This window comes from Saimiri boliviensis, chromosome 1 (assembly GCF_048565385.1).
Source record: "Saimiri boliviensis isolate mSaiBol1 chromosome 1, mSaiBol1.pri, whole genome shotgun sequence".
NCBI lineage: Eukaryota > Metazoa > Chordata > Mammalia > Primates > Cebidae > Saimiri > Saimiri boliviensis.
In genome coordinates this window covers 272,134,167-272,147,164 of record NC_133449.1, presented here as the reverse complement: position 1 = coordinate 272,147,164, position 12,998 = coordinate 272,134,167, and the positions used below count along the sequence as shown (strand labels likewise).

The 12,998-nt window shown below is 37.2% G+C and overlaps 1 pseudogene; it reads left to right on the top strand.

Moving 5' to 3' along the window:
* The first annotated feature begins 11,952 nt into the window (after positions 1–11,952).
* LOC104652685 (large ribosomal subunit protein P1 pseudogene) lies at positions 11,953–12,304 on the top strand (annotated as a pseudogene).
* The last annotated feature ends 694 nt before the right edge of the window (positions 12,305–12,998 follow it).

Sequence of the window (12,998 nt, the reverse complement as noted above, 5' to 3'; positions counted from 1 at the left end):
AGGAATTTATGACTGTTCCAACTTCCAAATAAAAATGAAAGAAATAAATATCACATTCCTTGTTTCCATAGGAGAGAAAATTAATAATTATTTCTTTTACTGGAAGAAAAGAAAGTTTTAACTTTTTCTAACATCTATAACATCTAGTTGTTTAAAGCAACTAGAGATAGAACTAAAAGAGATCTTGAAATAGGGAAGACAGAAAAGGGAGAAAAGGAAGGACTTGAGAATTCTAAGAGCATAAGGTTACCTTAGGAGGAAAATAACCGAGAGAAAAATTAGGAGATAATCCAACGAACTAGGAAGTAAACAGACCTTTGATGAAGAGATACTCAATGCAGTTTGTGAACAGGAGGTCTGAGCTCCCCTAAAGAGAGTGGTGATGAAAACAGGAGCAGATCAATAAAGGATTTGAGACTTGGGGAATGGTTAGCATTTTGATTTGTGGGACAATTTCCATTCACAAAGTTTGTGAGATAAAATCAATATTGTTTGCATAAACTGTCATGTGTGGAAGAGGAGTGGGTCCCGTGACTAAGACTGATGTTAGAAACCTGAAAGTTTCTGAGAATATAATTGCAAGATCTTCACAGATGACGACCAGAACTTCAAAATAAGAACCAAGGAAATATTTAATTTTAAACATTTTGTAAAAGGATGGGTATAAAACCTGCTTATTTGATCTAGGTTTGTATGTATATATACGGAGCATGGACTATTTTAAAATCAGATTTTATCCTCATAAATCAAATGAGAGTAGAGAAAGTGCAGAAAAAAAAATCCATAACAGCATCTGATAAAAAAAGATGAGCAAGTCTGTTGTAACTAGTGTTTGGGTTTTTTTTTTGTGTGTGTACATGTCTCATTTTCTGCTTCACATCCAGTACCCTATGAGAGTGAATGCCTTCCAAACAGACGCCTTTCTTTGGTTTTGCCTGTCAATTACTTTCTACAGAAGCTACTTTTTCTTTTACCTTCCACAGTAATATTTACGATTCACGAGTCTGGAGGTTGAGACAGCAAGTGTCTGTCTGCATGCCATAAATTAATGCTATCTGTATAGAATTCATTACCCTGCTTTCATGCACTGGAAAGGAATAATACTAATAAAAAAATTGCTGTCATTATCTGTGTCCTTTGCTGGCTGAGGCTGATGTGTAACAGCAGGTGCTTTAGAAAAAAATGCTGTTGGCACTTGTAAAGGCTGGCCAGACACAGCTATGTCCTTTTTGCTTAGGAAAACAACATTGCTTGTTTTGATGTTGAATTGTCAGAAGGGATTTTTGCAGAACAGTTCGGGCAAACAAAGTGGCACAACATAAAAATGATTTTAGAACCCAAGCTTGACTGTAGAATTTGAGAACATCACTTGTCAATAATCACACAAAGGACCATCTCCTTTTTGTCTGTCTTTGAATAAACTTGCTAATTGTAAAAATCTCTATCCTTAGTTGATTCCACTTGTGAGAGGTGTCATTAGATAAATTTACACAGCCCTAAATCTCTGCATATAATGTGTAAATAAAAGCATGTCTATCAACATTATGTAGAAATATCCGGGATTATATGATAGGGTTATGCTTAATCAGATGGTCATTTAAAAATGACAATATCATTTGCAAAACAATTCCAGCAAGTATAAAATCTTATTATTCTTTAGATCCTTGAGGATTTCAAAGTGCTTTTATTTGTTATTTTATGTGATCTTCAAAAAAAGCCATGAGAAAAAATATTGCATTCTAGTTTTCCCTATGAACAACCTGAGAATCAGAGGCAAGTGTTAATCATGATTTTAGTGCATTACTAGAATAGTTTCCCATACACTAATAAGTCCAAGTATCTTCAGATATTTCCAAGAAAATGTGGCATTATGGTGGGTGGGAAAGAAGGCTGATACCTGTTGTATTCACTGACACTTGACCATGTCTACACTCATTCCTACATCTTCTATGGTGACAAAGAAGCTCTTTACCCAGCTGCATGTCATCACCATTTGATCCCTAGCCCAGAAAGAAGTCTCTAGTGCTTTCAAGTTGTCCAATACACATTTGCTAAAGTACTCAGGCTGAATAGATGTATAAACAATAAAATTTATTTAAAATTATTGCTTCTTGAAAACTAGTAGAAATTCTGTAAATCCTAGGGGACTATTGAATCATTATTCATTTCCCAGTGCTGAGCTCCACATCACTCCCCCACTGCAGAGTAATTCACCCATGATAGCAGAAAATCAGAGGAAACATGTTGAGGGGCAGATCATTTGTTTGGGGTAGGCCTTTCTGTGATCTGCAAACCACTGGCTCGGTAACTGTAGCTATCAAATGCTAACAATATGTTAAGAAAAACACAAATTTACATAGAAGATGGGATGACAAAAAGGGACAGTGTCTCCAGCTTTTATTTGATTCTCATGAAGTCTCCGTTCTCCAAAAAAAAAAAAAAAAAAAAAAAAGAGTTTGTAGCTTTCCTTTTCACAGACCAGGCTAAAAATTATAATATCAAGTGGAATTAAAGTTTTAAATCTGAATAACATCCATGGTTCCTCATTTGCATTCCAATTTTGTTTTTGTTATACAATAATATGGTTAATATTTTAATAGCATTCTGTGAATCTTTAGCAATAACTTCTTTTTAATTTGCAAACCACAAACATTTCCATTTCATTATTAAGGTTAGGTACCTAATAATATATACATTTTAGTAAGTTCAGACAAGAATGGATTATATTAAGTGTTTACATGTATGGCCACAAGAACACTAAATCTTATGTTTTGCCTTTTAATCTAGATTGTATCTCTCTTTGGGGTTTATGTAGTCTGTATGTGTGTGTATGTGTGTGTGTGTCTGTATGGTCATGTAGAGATAAAGAACCATACTTAATTTGTCTGTCCAAATTAATATTCTTTTAATTATTATTAGAGATTTGGGCTCAAATTTCTAGTTCACCTTGTAAAAGATGAATAGCTTAATATAGTATGGTAAGCCATCAGATATATTTTATGCAATTTACAGTGTTTGTTTTCCTGAAAACCTATATTTTCATTTTCTTATAGTACATAGTAGATATAGTTAGAGTATTTGTATGTTTACAGCACACTGATTCCACTTTCCATCATGATTGAATTATACAAATGTGTAAAATGAGATTCAAGTGTTAAGACATTCCTAATATCACACACAAGAAAATCTAGGAATATCTTCTTGTTTGCAAATAATCACAAAAAAAGCACAGTTCAAAAAATGATAAATTGATTATTTTTTGTTTGTATTTCTTCTTGCTGTTTCCTCTTACTGGCATCATCTTCTTTATCTTTCTCTTTCATGAATTTCCAATCAAGCACCACGACTCATTTTAAATGTCATTTCTCCCAGCAAGTATTTTTTTATTGTTCTAGACAAAGCTAATCATTCCCTTAGTACTTGTGAGAATCAGCTTGTAGTGTTTCAAGCACACTTACAGCAGTCACTAGCATGATTTATGTTAAGGGAAAAATCTGCATCCTACTTATCTTTTCATACCTTTCACCTAACATATCTCCAGACACTCAGTCAATGCTAACTGAATACTTGTTGAATAAATATAAGAAAAAAGTGAAATAATTCATCCTTTTTAAGCATGAATCATGTATCAGGTATTACGTGCGGTAGCAAGGATGTACAGATATTGACCCCCACAGTTGTCAGGCCCTTGTCAGGATTCTTATTAGTCACAAGCCCCAAGTTATGCCTTTCTGTGTCTTAAAATCTCCATCTGAACACTTGAGAGGATATCTGGAAAATATCGTTTATTGAGGCCCAACACCATACATGCTACTTGCTTAATCCCATAAATACCAGTGAAGGATGTCTACATATGCTTTTTTTTTTTTTTTTTTTTTTTTTTTTTTTGCGTGCTTCTCTCCCCTTTCAGCAATGTGACCCAATACAGCTGCACCGTGTATTTGCATCATCCCTTAATCCCTTACCACTGTATTTTCCTCAACTTCCCTAATCGATAAACTTTCTCACAAGAATGTTCTGATCACCAAGTACAAAGGCCATGTTTTACTCTATTTTCTTCAACATCTCTACTGCCTAGTACCACTGCCTACCTCTACTAATTTATTTTATAAGAACAAACTATTATTTTGCTGTGTTTAGTTAGCTAACCTTTTCTGATCACTTATTGTGGACTGGATAAGATGTTTCAGACTCTATACATTCTTGTAATTTAATCTAACAAAATGTAATTAAGAAAATGTATCTTTTATTCTAAAAACTTTCTCTATATTTTATAAAGAAGGAAATTGAGGCTCAAAGAAGTTAAATAATTTCCTCAGAGTCAAACAGCTGTTTATTGGAGGAACTGGGATTCTAGTGTAAATCTGCAATCTGATCCCAAACACTCTATATTTTTAAACCACTGTGTCACATGACCCAGCATCTCAGACTACTTCTATGTCTCTGAATTGGCTGTTCCTCCTTTGTGATTCTCAATTTTGCTGGTCCTTGTCCTTGATTTTGTCATTATAGTAATGCTTTATATATGTTCCCCATATTCTTATGACAATATCTCTCACACTTAGGCTAAATGGCGAGGGAATGTTTTCTTTCCAGGTCCACAAGGAGGCGGAGTTTTAAGGGCAAAAACTTCCCAGAGCCATGCCCCCTCCCTTCTCTCTCCATCCAGAAGATTTAACAGTTTCTGTTTCAATTTTTTCAGGTGCTGGAAAAGGTCAAAAGTGAATCACTCCAGTGGAAGTTTAAAGGTACTCCTTTCATTGGCCAGGGAACACGGAGAAGGTGGAAATTCCTCCCGAGTTAAAAGTCCCTGTCTCCCTCATCGGGGCAGATTTCCCCTCTGGAGTCCCCTTCCACTCTCTCGTGGAAGCCTGTCTTCCGCTCCTAAACTCCGTCGCCCTCTCTATTCCCTTCCACTCAGTGTGGAAACTGCTTTCCTCTCCTGGATTCCATCTTTCTGGATTCTCTCACTCACTGTGAGAGGAGCTTTCCTTCTCTGGTTTTCCCCTTCTGGAAACCCTTCTTGCTCAGTGTGAGAGTGGTTTTTCTTTCTCTCACTCAGTGTGAGAGCTAGTTGTTTCTTTATCTCTCCTCCTTTTTCTGTCTCTGCCTAAATAAATCACTTTTATGCAAAAATTTTTTAGTCCGGCATTTACTTTATGAGCGTACTGCACTGTGGTCCCCTCTCCCATTCTTGGGTGAGTGATAGACCAAGAACCTGAAGAAACATCCTCTCAGGGGAGCTGAGGGCTCCCCTGAACCCCTAAACCCACCTACAATGGTAAAATTTTAGGACATCTTGCCAGCCAGCCCGACTACCTTGTCTGAGTATTGTCCGTTACTTGAATTCGCTGATGAAAGGTGAACACACCTTTAACTAATCATAATTGGCTTTACCTACTAGCTACATATGACTTGATAAGAGATAAGCACCTGGCCTAGTCCTTGCAATGTAGTATCTTCCAGAAAGTTGTTTCTATCATGTAAATGATTCATACATAAGAGACATGTTCATAAGAGACAGAGGGTAACCTTAGCTCCTGAATTGCCAGATCTCAGGTCATGTCATTTAGTAGGGTTACTTCCTATCTAGTCATTTACTATAGTCAAGTCAAACCTATGAATCCCTCATTATATTTTTTTCAGCTAGTTTCATCTTTTGAAGAAAACCACCACTATGAGAGAAAGAGAGAACTTAGTGGCAAGTATCAAACACTTGAAAGTGAGAAATGGAGGAGAGTGAAGTCTCCCTGATCCTAGGACATAAATCTATCACCACCAAATAACAGAATACAACTAATTAGCCTGCCTTATGAAATTTTCAGGTGTCTAGACGTTGTGTTACATTAACTTAATGTTTTAGGGGAAGGAAAGACAATAGCTTAATTTATTAGGGGAAAAAAAATCTAGTCTCAGGTTTCTAAGCTTAATACAAAAATGAAAATGTGGCCCTCACACTTTGCTGCAAAAAGACACCACGGTTTGAAGTGAGGCTCTGCCAAAATCAATCATTTCTCATTCTAAACTAGGGAATGTACTATTGCTTGACCTATATTTAAAGGGCTACTGATAAATATTTATAAGGTCTTGTTGTCACCTGAAAAGGATAAGGTGACAAATGTATAAATTCTATTGGCAAGTAAGATTATTCTGGCAAGTTAAATAAGGGCATACGATAGAGGTGCTTATGGGGCTGTAGAAACACAATTACCTGGATTCTTCCAGTACCTCCTGTCTAGAAGCTTCCTATAGATACATCTGTTTGCAAAGCTTAATTAGTGCTGCTAAGTCCCAGGAGATACAGGGAAACAAGCTAAAACACAGTACACTAGCAAAAGTCTCTGCATCCTATTCTTAAAGAACATTATATAACACTGGCTCCCTCAGACACAGAGGCATGATGCAAGGGGCACTTGGTTGCTAAGTGATGAACTTTTCTTTTTGGCTATCCTAAAACAGTTACTTGCCAATCTCCAACCTAGACTGTGACTCATAGACAGATCTGATCAGAAAAACAACTGGAAATGGTAGAGGGTCCTGCTCAAGAAGGGAAATTAAGCCAAAACCCAGCATATGCATGTGAGTGCTTGTAGACATACACATGTGCACACACACACACACACACACAAGTTTAGCACACATGGGCACATGCTTTCATTGAACCAAGCAAAACAGAGCATCTCTCAGTTCCTTAGGCAAACAAAACTTGGAAGACAATTTTAACGATGTGAGTATTCACAACTACACAGTCCTCTCCAATACCCTCTCTGGAATTCCTCTGTTTTAGAAAAATTCAGAAGCACTAGAGACCAGCAGAGAGCTCCTGGTATACATCCCATGAGACAGTCAGATTTCTAATCAAGATTACCCTATGTTGCAGGAGGCAGAATTTTCTCTGAACTGATGCCAAGGCTTGTTGCTGACTTCCGAGATCTCTCCTTATCCCTAACAATTTCTAGTTCGACAACTTTGAAAAAAATCTGTGACTGATATTCCACAGCTTTAAAATAAGGGTACAAATAGCCCTATCCTCATGAGCTGTTTGTAAAGATGAAAAGAATGGACACATGTACAGTTTTCTGAAGAGTCCCGGATACACTGTAAGCACGTAGAGAAAAAAGTTGGCTGTCACAAATGAGGAAACACAGCACAAGAATATAAAATAACATGCACAAAATTATTCCACTAATAGTGTTGGAAATAAAAAGCAGGTGATCTGATTCCAGATATTCTTTTATTGACAGCTTTTCATCACCACATAATTGCATAGTGTCTTTGTTCAAATTGTATATCTGTTGCATTGGGAATGATTACTTTTTGCATTTAGCTCAAAGCTTGCAGGATAATGAGAAGCATTTGATCTGTTTCGAGGACCAGAGGAGGAAAAACAGCTGGAAATAATGCCACTTTGCAACTGGGATGCAGTCTGTGTTGTGGCATTGCATTATCTTCCACAACACTGAGTAAGCGCATTTGTAGTTGAAACTGTAACTGCTGAATCATGTTAGGTAGAGGCAAATTTAAATTTCAGTCAAGGAAGAAATCTTTTCTAAAAAAGAATGAAATTTGGTAGAAAGATTTGGAAGTATCTGCCCATCCCATTCTATTTAGTTCTAAAAGGAAGAAAGGTTTATTATCCAGGTATATCAGTTTTTATCATACAAATGATGAGAGAAATCAGGGTCACAAAGATACAAACAAAAGCTATTCGAAGAAATAAACGAAGACAAAGGTCATCGTTTCATCGTCTCAAAGAGAAAAAGGTTCATATTCAAAATGTTTCTTTCTAAAGTTGGCTATATTTCTCATTCTTGGGATCCACTCTAATCACTTAGAGTGTCCAGTAAATTCTTTGCTTGTTTTATTTAACCTGAGTATTTGTCCACCCTTCACTCTCCAAAATTGTCCTCTTAGACCACCCACTGGTTCAACATGAAGCAGCAGATTTATCCTACATTCTTTCTCACTTCCTCATCCATCTTCAGATTGCATGAGCAACTTTAACTCAGCATGAACAAACCTGAAGCCACCATAGTTTATGCTAACAGTTAAAAAAAAAAAACAAGTCCTGAGCCAGGCACAGTGGCCTGTAATCCCAGCACTTTGGGAGGCTAAGGCGGGAGGATCACAAGGTTGGGAGATCGAGACCATCCTGGCCAACATGGTGAAACCCTGTCTGCCGAAAAATACAAAAACTAGCCGGGTGTGTTGGTGTATGCCTGTGGTCCCAGCTACTCGGGAGGCTAAGACAGGATAATTGCTTTAACCTAGGAGATGGAGGTTTCAGTGAGCTGAGATTGCACTACTACATTCCAGCCTGGGTGACAAAGTGAAACTCCACCCGCCTCCCAAACCCCCCCAAAAAGAAAAAAAAACGAAGCCTGGACTTAGCCTAGTGGGTGGCTTACTGGTTTTACTACTTAGTGATTGTGTTTCTTAACATCTTTGTCCTCATTTTGTAACTCAACTGAAGACTCTAACCATGCTTATTTCAGATGCTTATTTCATGAGGTTTAAATGAGATTATGCAAAGAGCAGTGCCTTTGTGAATGGTAGGAGCAGAATAAATGCCAGCTCTTAGCTGTCAATTACCTCCCTCTTGATTTCTCTGTTTATATACATCCAGTTATTCAACTTCTAAAAATTTTCCTTGACACATTTCTCATTCTAATGCCATTATATTCAAACAAGCACAAAATTCTGCTATTTTAAATATCCAAAATGCTGTCAAATCTGTCCACTTCTTTTTATCAAACTTCTTTAGTTTGGATGGCATCTTTTTTGTTTGCTTGTTTGAGATGGAGTCTTGCTCTGTCGCCAGAATACAGTGGCACAATCTCGACTCACTGCAACCTCCACCTCCCAGGTTCAAACTATTCTGTCTCAACCTCCAAGCAGCTGGGACTACAGGTGTCTGCCACCACACCCGGCTAATTTTTGTATTTTTAGTAGAGACCAGGTTTCACCATGTTGGCCAGATGGTCTTGATGTCTTGACCTCATGATCTGCCTGCCTCAGCCTCCCAGAGTGCTCGGATTACAGGCATGAGCTACTGCACCTGGTCCTGATGCCATCTTGATGTAATTTCTCTTCACATGTTTAGAATTTTTCTGATGCAGTATCACTTATATGGCACATATCTGTATACCTACTCTTTCTAAATAAATGTTTACTATTTCATTGGGGTATCATCAAAACCTCTTGTTTTGAGGGCTATAAGTAACTTGCATTTTTTTGTTCTTTAGGTAGAGATCAGTACTTGAAATACTGGTAAAAAAAAAAAAAAAAAAAAAAAAAACAGTGTTGGATGTCAGCCTAAAAGCATTGTGCAGTTTGATTTCTCTTAAGTGATAACAGAATATTCAAAATAGTCTCCTCCAGGTTTCATGAATTTATTCTCCTATTAACACCGGATGATGGCACATTCATACCCACAATGGTCATTGTAAAGGATCAAAGATAATATTTAATAGGTCTAATGTGCATGTTCCTGATTGAAATCTTGTTGAAATGTTTTGTATGCTTTGTGCATGAAATAACCACTTTTTTTCTTGGTTTATTGTTTTTATTATAAATTTGTATGATTGCTTGTATGTTTGAGTACCTTGTGATATATGTTATTATGAACTGAATGTTTGCATTCCAAAAAAAATCATATATTCAAATCCTAACTGGCAAGATGATGTTATTAGAAGGTAAAGCTTTTGGGAGACAATTAGGTCATGAAGGTTGAGCCCTCAGGAATGGGATTACTGCATTTATTGAAAGAGATACTACAGCTTCCCATCTCTGCACTTTGTATGTAAAAATACAGTAAGATACCTGTCTGCAAACCAGGAAGAGGGACTTGATAAGGTATTGGATCTGTCTGTGCCCTAATCTTGCTAATTTCGCTTTTGTCACCCAGGTTGGAGTGCAGTGGCATGATCTTGGCTCACTGTAACCTCCGACTCCTGAGCTCAAGCAATTCTCCTGCCTCAGCCTCCGAAGTAGCAGGGATTACAGGCGCCTGCCACCACGACAGGCTACTTTTTTAGGAAAAACGGGGTTTTGCCATGTTGGCCAGGCTTATCTCAAACTCCTGAACCTCAGGAGATCTGCCCACCCTGGCCTCCCAAAGTGCCGGGCTTACAGGCATAAGCCACCATGCCTGGCCTTAAAAATTATTATTCAAGAAGTTCTTCCTCACTTTAAAATATTTCTAAGTCATATATGAACACACACACACCCATAATATATGTATGTGTATGTATGAAATAAGATATACCAAATATACTTAATTATTTAATTCATTTTAAATTGACTTTTATGTGTTGTGAAAATGGAATGTTGCATTATACATATATATATATGGGTTTATTTCTACTGATTTATGAGTATTGCTGTTTTAATTATTAGATGTAGTTTTATGGTACATTTTGATCTCCAGAAGAATAAGCTCCTTCATTTCAAATGTTTCAAATTTTATTGGCTGTCGAGTATTTTTTAAAGGTACTATCTTAAAAATTTTCTTTAGCATTTTTATTGAAAGTATATATAATTTATAGATCAATTTAGGAAGAAATGACATGTTGAAGCTATTAAATATTCTTTCAGGAGCATAGCATCTTTCTTTCTTACTACCTAGAAAGTTAAATGATAGACTGATAGAATGATAGATATCAGAAAATATGTATGACTTTCATTGTACAGGTTTTATACATTTTATACAAATTTTACAAAAGGTAAACCTATTGAAATTGAACATTGTTATGGAAAAAAATTGTTTCTCCCCAAAACTGCTGTGTTGAAGCCCTTACTCCCAATGTGTTTGTATTTAGAGATAGGGCCTTTAAGGAGACAATCAGGGCTATATGAGGTCATAAGGTTGGTGCCTTATTTAACAAGAGGCTCCAAAGAGCTCTTATTCGCTCTCTGTTTCCTCTCTTTCCCCATGCTCACACACACAAAGAGATCACATGAGCACCCAGAGAGAAGGCAGCCATCTTGCATGCCAGGATAAGAGGCCTCACAATAAAACTTACTTTGCCTTCACCTTAATCTGGGACTCCCCAGGCTCCAGAATTGTGAGAAATACACTCCTGTTGTTTGAGCCATCCAGTCTGCAGTATTGTGCTATGGCTGCTGGAGCATACATCTTTTTCACTACCTTCCCACACATCATTTAACAGTCCTTCATTTGTTCCCCGACATATTCTTTATTTCTTTCTCTTTTTTCTACTTTTATTTTAGAATCGTGAGGCACATGTGTAGATTTGTTGCAAAGTAATATTGCTTGATGCTGACCGCCCCCTTCTTTTAATCTCAGCAATTCTGAACTGGTAAGTTCTCTTTCCTCTCTTCCTTTTAAAGGAGGCTTCTAAACCTAGAATGCACTTTATCTTTGTTGACATATTATCTTTACATCCTCCAAGAATTTCTTGATTATCTTACAAAAGGTATTCGATTCTCCAAACTACACTGCATATTTTACCGTTGGATATTATAATGATATCTTTAAGTTTTCCCTGCAAATTGTGAGTTGCTTACATTTCTTCAGGGTGCGGTCTGTGCTCTATTCATCTTTACATTATTTTTATCTAAAGTGATCATTTATATAGAAGTGGCTAAATTAATTAATTAATGCATTAAAACTTTAATAAATACATCACTTCCACCCAAGGTAACAGAGTACCAAATATTTAAGAAAGAGCTATAGAATATTCAAACAAGCTGTAGAATATTTAAATAATGTCTGTATAGTGTTGAAGACCCATCCTACCTATTATCTTGTTTTTTAAAACTAATATATCGTCTTTTTTACGTGATGTTAAGAAAACAAAAAAATACCCTTTCCTCAGCTGCCACCAAGGTGCTCGGTTCTTCCAAGGAGGCTAAGGCCGCGTTGGGGTGAGGCCCTCACTTCATCCAGCGACTAGCACCGCGTCGGGCAGCGCTAGCCCCACACTCACCCGCACCATGGCCTCCGTCTCTGAGCTCGCCTGCATCTACTCGGCCCTCATTCTGCACGACGATGAGGTGACCGTCACGGAGGGTAAGATCAATGCCCTTGTTAAAGCAGCCGGTGTAAATGTTGAACCTTTTTCGCCTGGCTTGTTTGCAAAGGCCCTGGCCAACGTCCACATTGGGAGCCTCATCTGCAATGTCGGGGCTGGTGGGCGTGTTCCAGCAGCTAGTGCTGCACCAGCAGGCGGTCCTGCCCCTTCCACTGCTGCTGCTCCAGCTGAGAAGAAAAGTGGAAGCAAAGAAAGAAGAATCCGAGGAGTCTGATGATGATATGGGCTTTGGTCTTTTTGACTAAACATCTTTTATAATGTGTTCGATAAAAAGCTGAACTTTAAAAAAATAAAATAAAATAAAATAAAATAAAATAAATACTTCCAGATAATCAGTGGCATTATAGAAAAGTGTTACAGGCTTAAAGTTTTGGTTCAAATGACCAGAAAATGATACTAATGATAATTTATCTAATGCTGACAACACAAAAACACATGACAAAACCAAAGTTTATTGAAGAATAATACATATATAAACAGTAAATGTTCAGTTCTATGAAATATCACAAATTACCATGTATTTGATAATTAAGTCAAGAAATAGAAGATTGCCTCTTTTGCCTCTCAACCCCTAGTCTCTTTCTTGATGTTAACTGCTACCCTGACTTATAACAAATTAGAACGGTTTGCTTTTGTTTTTTTGAAGTCACATTATATGAAATTATATAATGCATTTTCATTACCCGGAGTGATGGTTAATATTAGGTGTCAACTTGATTGGTTTGAAGGATGCCTGGATAGCTAGTAAAGTATTATTTCTGGCTGTGTCTTTGAGGGTGTTGCCAGTATAGATTAACATTTGCGTCAGCAAACTGGGAGAGGAAGACCCAACCACAATGTGGGTGGGCACCCTCCAACTGGCTGCCAACTTGGTTAGAACAAAGCAGGCAGAAGGTGGGATAAGCTGACTTGCTGAGTCTTCTGCCTTTCACCTTTCTCCCA